The sequence below is a fragment of the Alligator sinensis genome, unplaced genomic scaffold (assembly GCF_000455745.1).
Source record: "Alligator sinensis unplaced genomic scaffold, ASM45574v1 scaffold974_2, whole genome shotgun sequence".
In the NCBI taxonomy this organism is placed as follows: domain Eukaryota; kingdom Metazoa; phylum Chordata; order Crocodylia; family Alligatoridae; genus Alligator; species Alligator sinensis.
Genome location: NW_005842369.1, coordinates 309,329 through 317,291, shown reverse-complemented (window position 1 = coordinate 317,291; position 7,963 = coordinate 309,329). Strand labels below are relative to the sequence as shown.

At 46.0% G+C, this 7,963-nt stretch overlaps 1 protein-coding gene across 1 annotated transcript in view; it reads left to right on the top strand.

Annotated features, from left to right (window-relative positions):
- The window catches only part of RGS22 (regulator of G protein signaling 22), a 106,316-nt gene that overhangs the window by 9,265 nt on the left and 89,088 nt on the right, over nucleotides 1–7,963 (top strand). The window lies entirely within an intron of this gene.

The following is a 7,963-nucleotide window of genomic DNA, read 5'->3' as shown; positions in this document are numbered from 1 at the left end:
CATATCGGTTCATTGAGGAGCCCGAGGCGGGCACGGCAAGCCCCAGAGAGGGGGAGTGCCATATCGGTTCATTGAGAAGCCCGAGGCGGGCACGGCAAGCCCAGAGAGGGGGAGTGCCATATTGGGGAGCCCAGGACGGGCGCAGCAGAGGGGCAATATCGAGGGGCCCGAGTGGGGCGATAGGTAACAACCTGAGACGGGCATAGTCTCTGGGCGGGACCATCCCGCCGGGGAAGGCCCAGAGCAGGTGAGAGTCCCAGCAAGAGGCTGGGTACTACAGAGAGCCCAGAATGGGCTACACTATAGAGGAGGCCCGGGGAGCAGGCAAGGAGACCCAACAATGTCTATCACATCAGCGAGGCTTGGGGCATGGTATCAGGGGCTGGTAGGAGCCACGCATAGCCCATAAGGCTAGGGTGCTTAGGGAGCACCCATCATACCGGGTGATCACAGGAGTCCAGGAGAACCGCGGGGACAGAGGTCCCGAGTAGCCGTGCCCAGGGAGTCATAGGCAGCCTCCCAACTATATATATACATTCCAACAAGACGTGGCGGGCGAGAATTAGAGGGTGCCTTGGGCCGGCCTGACACGGAGCGAGGGACCTTAAGGAGCACACGGCCCTCCGCGAGGACCCCGCCGTGACAGCCACCAATTTATATAAAGGTATTGGTGTGATAGATTTCCTGATACTCGAATTAACTGCAATCCAAAATATGTAATGTGCTTTAGCGGAGTATCTATAATCACCATAATCACTAGTAGGTATCAACTCCATTTTGTGCTTTCGGTACTAATCGATTGGAATTAATGGAGTAAACAAGGGGTGCCTGGTTCTTCTCTTCAATAAATCTAAGCACTAAAGGGAGACATGCACCAACTCTATTGTATTAGATAGCATGTCTCTCAGTGAACTATTGCTATAGTTCTATATTGGATTCCAATTCTAATCTGGATGAGAGAGTTGTATTTTGAATCACCTTTTCTTGAAGATGTCCAGCTACCAAAAGATGTGTTTGAAATGAAGAGGATAAAGAATGAGAGAGAAGATAAATCCACTGTTTCAAAAAAGGTCTTTAAAGAGCTGTAGCAGTGGAGGGAGATGTTTGTAAGGACAATGAGAAGGCAAGGAGAAATTAACCTCCTCAGACTTGCTCACCTTTTATGTTCCTGCCCATTCTCTTGCTTTACTGCTCTCCATCTGTTAGGTCCCTGGCACACATTACATTTAAGGTGCGATTCATGTGTTTATCGCACCATAAATAGTAGAAGTGCTACATGTGAAGCTGATTTATGGCATTGTGAAGTGGCACACCAGTCACAAAGATATTGCACAAAATATGTGGAACATCTTTATGGCTCATTTGTATGGTGTCATAATTTGAATGTGCTTGCCCATGAATAGCATGTCAAAGGAAATGCTGACAATCAGTTAATTGGGATGATTAGCATTGGGGCAGCCCTGGTCCTGATGCTGAAAATGGGCTGCTGAGGGGATAGGTTGCAATGGCCTGGTGGGGCGGGGGGATGAGAGGAGGAGGCTGAGGACTTTATCCTGCTAGGAACTTGGCAGCCCCCAAGCACAGAAGCCTTTCCTGCCTCATGGGGACTGCAGGGTAAGTGTCACGGGACAACCCTCTGTGAAAGGTGTATGTCACAGGATCAACTTCCATGAAGGGTCTACCTCCCTCTGGGAGGGACACCTCTCACTTTCCCACCACGCCTTAGTTGTTATAATAAAGATAAGGAGGACTCAATGGTGTCCCAGGAGGTTACTCAGGGTGTGATGTCCTGGTGATCTGGGGCTCCACCTCCCCTACACCCCATCCACACATCACCTGACAACAACGCAGCTATGTGTGGTTCCCTTGGTTAGTGACATCAGGGTCCCACAGCTCAACTGCTCTGACAGGATGTCTCTCTAGCGTTTGGCCCAGGAAATAAAACGTGTAATTGTCTCAAAATAATAAGTGTCCCTATGGATGAACTGGGTTGCCCTTTTCCTTAGGCACAACCCCTTAGGGGCACTCTATCTCTTGGGCTAAGGATGCCTCCTGCCTTTATTTCAGGACAGGCTGGTCTGGCGAGCTGAGTCTGCCTGCCTTCGAGTTTGGGGCTTCTCTGTAGCCCCTTTATTCCCCAGCTCAGCTAGGGACTCCCTGCCCCTTATTCGCCCCAGCTCTTCTTCCCAGGGCCCTCTCTTAAGGGTAAGTACAGGCCTACCAGGCTCCTACCAGTGTTCTCTATCTCTTGCTCACTCCTCCCTGCTGGCTCTGTCCCCTCTTTATATTTCCTGGCTCATCATAGCTGTTTGACATCATCTGCGGGGTGCCTACCTAGCTGGATGATGCAAGAGCTAATAAAATGCCATGGTGGTGGAGTTTGTTGCTCCCCATCAGTCTGCTGTGTCCCTGCAGGTAAGTGTATTTGGAGCCTGGTCTCAGCCAGGCTCCACTGTGCCAGAGCTTGGCCCCTGGCTTCTGCCTTCACACAGCAGCACTGAGCAGACCCTTCTATCAGGACTGCTCTGTCATAGGAAGGCACTTTAAAAAGCAGGATCATGGGGAGCTCTGGGGTTTCCCACAACCAGGCAGGCTGAATATGCAAGGAGTTGCAGAACAAGACACTTTAGAATGCTTTTCACTTTAAAAGCAAGGCACTTTAGGCATCCTTGCACATGGGGACCGTGAGTTTGGGGAGCCTCTGCACACAGGTTTTTAAAGGTCCTGGTGCACCAGAACCCTAGAACTGAGGAGAAGCCTCCTGATCTGGGGGTCCCAGTACCCCAGGACCTTTAAAAAGCAGGGCTGTAGCTCAGCTGTACACATAGGTGCCAAGTACATGGGAGTATGGGCCCTCTCGAAAAGAGGGCTGTCACCTGAAATGTGTAAAACTTTCCACATGTCCATCATCTGAGCCCCCCCCCCCCCAGCAAAGATAAAAGTCTGTGCCTATGGCTACACACATGTTTTTAGACATCCACTGAGACCTCAGGATTGGGAAAAGGATCTCTGATCCTGGGCCTCAGCAGGGAGCCCATAGGTTTGTAGGTGCCAGGTAAGGGGGGTTATCGACTCTCCTCATCCAGCTCTTACAAACCAATGCCCCGGACTCCCTCCTGCAGAAGTGTGACTGGGTCCTGGTCCTGCCCTGCACATGTGATATGGCAGGAGGTGTGACTGTTGTGATCAGGAATTAGATCCCATTGCACCATTAAGTGAACCTTTGCCAGGAACCTTAGTTTTGTATGTAACAAAACTGCTGAACAACCCCTTATCCCCACTCCGAAAGTCCACCTTAACACCTAATTTTCTCCTCCTAAATATCTCCTCCTCAGTAACCTCTCCATCACCTTCCAGGTTCTGAACTTGTTTTATATGATGCCTTGTGTTTATCCTGTCTAAGAGACTATATACTATTCAGGGCTAGAACCTATTTTTAATGTGTGGCTTGACAGCGCTGTATCAATATTTAACAGCAACAACCACAACCATCAAAATGACAATAACCAAGGTGGAAATATGGAAAGAGAAAAGAAGAAGGAACAAGGGAAGGAACTACTTTTTATAGCTGTCACCTGATGTGTTTTCCCCAGGGAAAAGAAAGGATGGCACGTTATTGTTATATTAGCTGAAACCCGCAAAACACTTGCAATTAACTTTTTATTGCAATACAGGATTTTTAGTTATCCTTTGACCAAATACTTTTAACAGAATCAAAACTTCTCACCCTCGAAAAGGCTACATAAAGCTGTCTATATGTAAACACAGGTTTAGGAATATAAATACATATTCTGTCAAAAATCTGACCTTGAGACTTTATAGTCATAGAATAAGAGGGCCCCTTTACACATGAAGAAATTGCCCCTTTTAGTGGTTTAATTGCCCTTTTTAATGATTTAATTATACCAGCAGTCCTCGGACTTACGACACATTTGGTTCCTGAAAACCGTGTCTTAAGTTGAAACGTTGTAACTCGGAACCAATTTTCTCATAAGAAACAATGTTATAAATGCGGGATTGTTCCTGAACCAAGGCCCAACACCCTATTTTTACTAAAATACCCCAGAATTTTGTACTCGATCAATTATAGATGAGTAATATAGATACATTAATATATTTATATTGTAAATAGCAATCACATTGATTTGGAAGAACTTCATTGAGGTGACTTTGCTGGACTTTTTGAAACGCTCTTGGTTGGACTTTTTGAAGGGTTCTTGGCTGGAGTCTTCTCAGAAGTCTTGGCTGCAGGTTCTTCTGGAGACTTGTCTACTTTCTTAAAGAAAGTGTCCAAGGAAGTTTGGACAGATGTTCTCCAGGGAGATGAGTGACGCAGCAAACTTGTTTGCTGGCATGGCGTTGCATTGGAGCAAGTGTAGTAAAGTCGAAACTGATGTCATAAAGTTGAAACAGGGTGTCAATTTATAAACATTGTAAGTGCGAAATGTAACTCGAAATGTAAGTCGAGGACTGCCTGTATAACAATGTACATGTTCGGTGGCATGTTATGATCAAATTTTGTAAGTGTACATGTTTGGTGGCATATTTCGATTTAAATGCCTTTTTTACATAGCAAACTAAAACACATCCCATGTATTTTAGTTTGCTATGTAACAAATTACAGTGATATTCCTCACATGTACAAGGGCCCTATCAGGAGAAGGCAGTAGTGATGGTGCACGGTCACTGGAAGCTCGGGTGTGCTCAGGGAAGCTCGGGTTTGGTGGGCTTCAGTCCCCTGTGCACCATCTCTGCCACCTTCTCTGGCTGCCAGCCCATCCCAGGCAGTCCCAGGTGGTGGGAAGGTAGCAGGGATGGTTTATGTGGCGTTGGAAGCCCGCCATTACAATAAGAGAATGACCACATTATTTTCCATAAGGTAATAAACACCAATATCAGTGCAAAAAGTCATAAATACCAACTGACCAGCAGAGACCTTTTAAAGAGCGTTCCTGAACAAAAAGCAATTTATTTAAGACTTGACTGTTAAGGGTTGGAGGAGTAATTGGAAATTAAGCCACAGATACTGAAGATGAGATGAGTAATGAACAAACCAGGCAATTGATGCTAAATTCCAGAATGAAAAATCTTCAGGAAAAGGATTAGGTTGCCTCATAGACATTTTTGACTAACACAACAAGGCATTGAAACATTAGTAAAATTTAAAAATGTGTATTATTTCTAATAATCCACCCAAACTTCACTGAGTCCAACCCCATTTCCTAGTCCCATTGTGGGACTTGTGTGTTGGGAACTTTGAGAAACCTTTCTATAGCGGGGTAAATTTCATCCACGGAGCATTCTCTCCCCTTGACTGATTTCAACAGGCAGATCTGATCTGAATGGAACGATGAAAATGTAATCAGTACAGCTGCAGGTGTTAGAAATACTTCACTCTCATCTGGTTACAGATTTGTAACCTTCAGTGCTGATTTTTAAAAGAGTGGATTAGTTCTCTGCTTGTCATTATTTATTAAAACTTACAAATAATTAGCTGTGGTTAAGGAGATATTAGAAATAAACTCGGATATCTATACTTACACTTTGATAAAGGAAAGCCATGAGAACTCCAAAGACTGGGAAAGAGGGTTTGGAACACAATTCTAATTATTAGTTTACGATTCATTAAAAAAAATGCAGCAGCTTGCATTTATTCATTTTAGTAACGTATGAAAGGTAATTCTGCTGCCTGTTAAAAAAAAATTGCATTTAAATTTTACTAATTGTTGCACTTGTTTCTCTTTTTCCAATTAACTATATTTTTAGATACTGAGAACATTTAAAGAGTTCATTTTATAATTACAGTAAAGCATACAAAATTGCATAGTACTAGTAAATAATACATCTAGACATAAATTATTAGTTTTAGCCCATTCTCGTTATACAGAAACTACCTACAGAAAACTTAATTTAGGAGTAATTAATTTTCTACCGTCTAAAACACTGAGTATATTTATATAATTATTAATAAAGCACTGTATTTGGGAGGATAAGTATGGCTGTATTGCATAATACACTTTTCAAATGTATCAGAAATACCTGGCTTTAACTGTGTCTGCACCCCCCCGCACTTCTCAGCTGTGTATGATCCTCTAATGCAGGGGTTTTCAACCTTTTTTAGCAAGTGTACCCTTTCTGGTGGTGGCAGCCGGGGGTGTTGCTCACACATGGCAGCCACTGCCACCACCCATGGCCCCGTGCTGCCACGACCTGCTTTCCCATGGCTAGTTGCAGGTATGGCTCTATGGGCTGCTGATGGGCCTCACGCCTGGCCAACTGTGCACCGCTCAGCAGCAGCCTGCAGAGCCGCATGTGCAACCAGCTGTGGGAAGGCAGGGTGGTGGTGGCCGCTGCGTGTGACTCCTCCCCAGTTGGGCTGGGCAGCACCTGTATGGCCTGCAGAGTGGCGCTGCTGCTCCCCCCCCACCTAGCCCTGCTCCTGGGAGTGGGCAGAGAAACACACTTGCCCTCTCTGCCATTGAGACCCTTGCGGCAGCCTGGTGGCCAATCTGGAAAGCAAGCTGGGGGAGGGCGGGCAGGGAGGCGCTGGGGGGGGGCCAGCTGTGCCCGGTACGCCCCTCCCCCGGGTAAGAGGCAAAAGCGCCTAGGGAGATGCCGCTGCCGCTGCCGTGCCCCAAGGTGTGCTCTGTCCCTGTCTGCCCACCCATGAGTACCCCTGAAGACCTTTCTAAGTGCCCCTAGGGGTATGCGTACCCCCAGTTGATAACCCCTGCTCTAATATGCTAAGCAGGATGTCTTGGGGTCCTTTCAAGGGTGCCATAGGGTACCACTGTTAAGTGTACAAATGTGATTCACAAAATAAACCAAGAAATTTAAAAAAGGAATCCATAGGGTTGAAAAGCTTTTGCCCTGTTGTGGTCTTTCTATGTTCTTTACAACAAAATAATTGTTCTATTATTCTTCTGTAGTCAAAAAATGGTTGAGAGGTATTGCTCCAAGGTCTAGGCTTTGTTTTAAGGAAAAGATAGTGCTTTCATATCAACCCTACTTACAGCTAACAATTTCTCATTTAGACAATTAGATGCATTAGACTGTTGATTTCTGGCTCTAATTTCCTGCTTAACTTGGAAAGTTGTAACATTTTCCTTCCAGTGCTAAGCACGTCTAATTTATAATCCCTTATCGCAGTTCAGATTCCAGCAATATCCTCACTTCGGAGTAAAGACAAGTCCCTCTGCTCTAATCTGGCTAGTTCTCAGCACATTACTTACTCTGGGAAGGAACTTCATTTTAACAAATAGGGATATTTGATTAAGCACAATTTATACTTGGGGAGAAAAACCATTCTGACAAAGAAATCTCAGAAAATGAATGTTACACAAAAGTCATGACTGATTTATTACCACAAACGGAATAAAATGTATCTATGAAAAGGTACATTTTATGAACTGAAGAAGCGTTAAGACTGGGATTATCCAAGTAGCCTAGTACAGCGGTTCTCACTCAGCCTTTCGCACCTTACGTCCTGTTCCACCAACCATTTTGTCAAAAAAACCTGGTCCCACCATGATAAAAACAAAACCCCACAAAACTGCACTGTTCCACATTTATCTCTTTGAAGCGCAAACTTTGATTTTTTTTCAATCGGGCAAGGAGTTGAAGTCCCACCTACAGGACCTGCGCTCCCACCGCATGGGACGCCTGGGTCGACGCCTTCGCGTCCCGCCAGGCGCGTCCCACTGGTTGAGAAACACTGGCCTAGCGGAGCGAGGTGCCCAAACCCCGCTGAGTTACCGCGGGAGGTGGCTGGCTAACATTTTGAACATCCCAGCCGAAGAAGATACTCCTTCGCAAACATCGTTTTAAATGTAAGGATGGATGAAAAGTCGCTTTGGTGAATACAAGGCGCAGCCCGGCCCAGGCCACTGCGGGCAGGGGAGTCCGGCACGAGGACGAGCCCTTTCGCACCGCCCTGGCTCGCGTTCCCGAGGCCCCCGGCCCG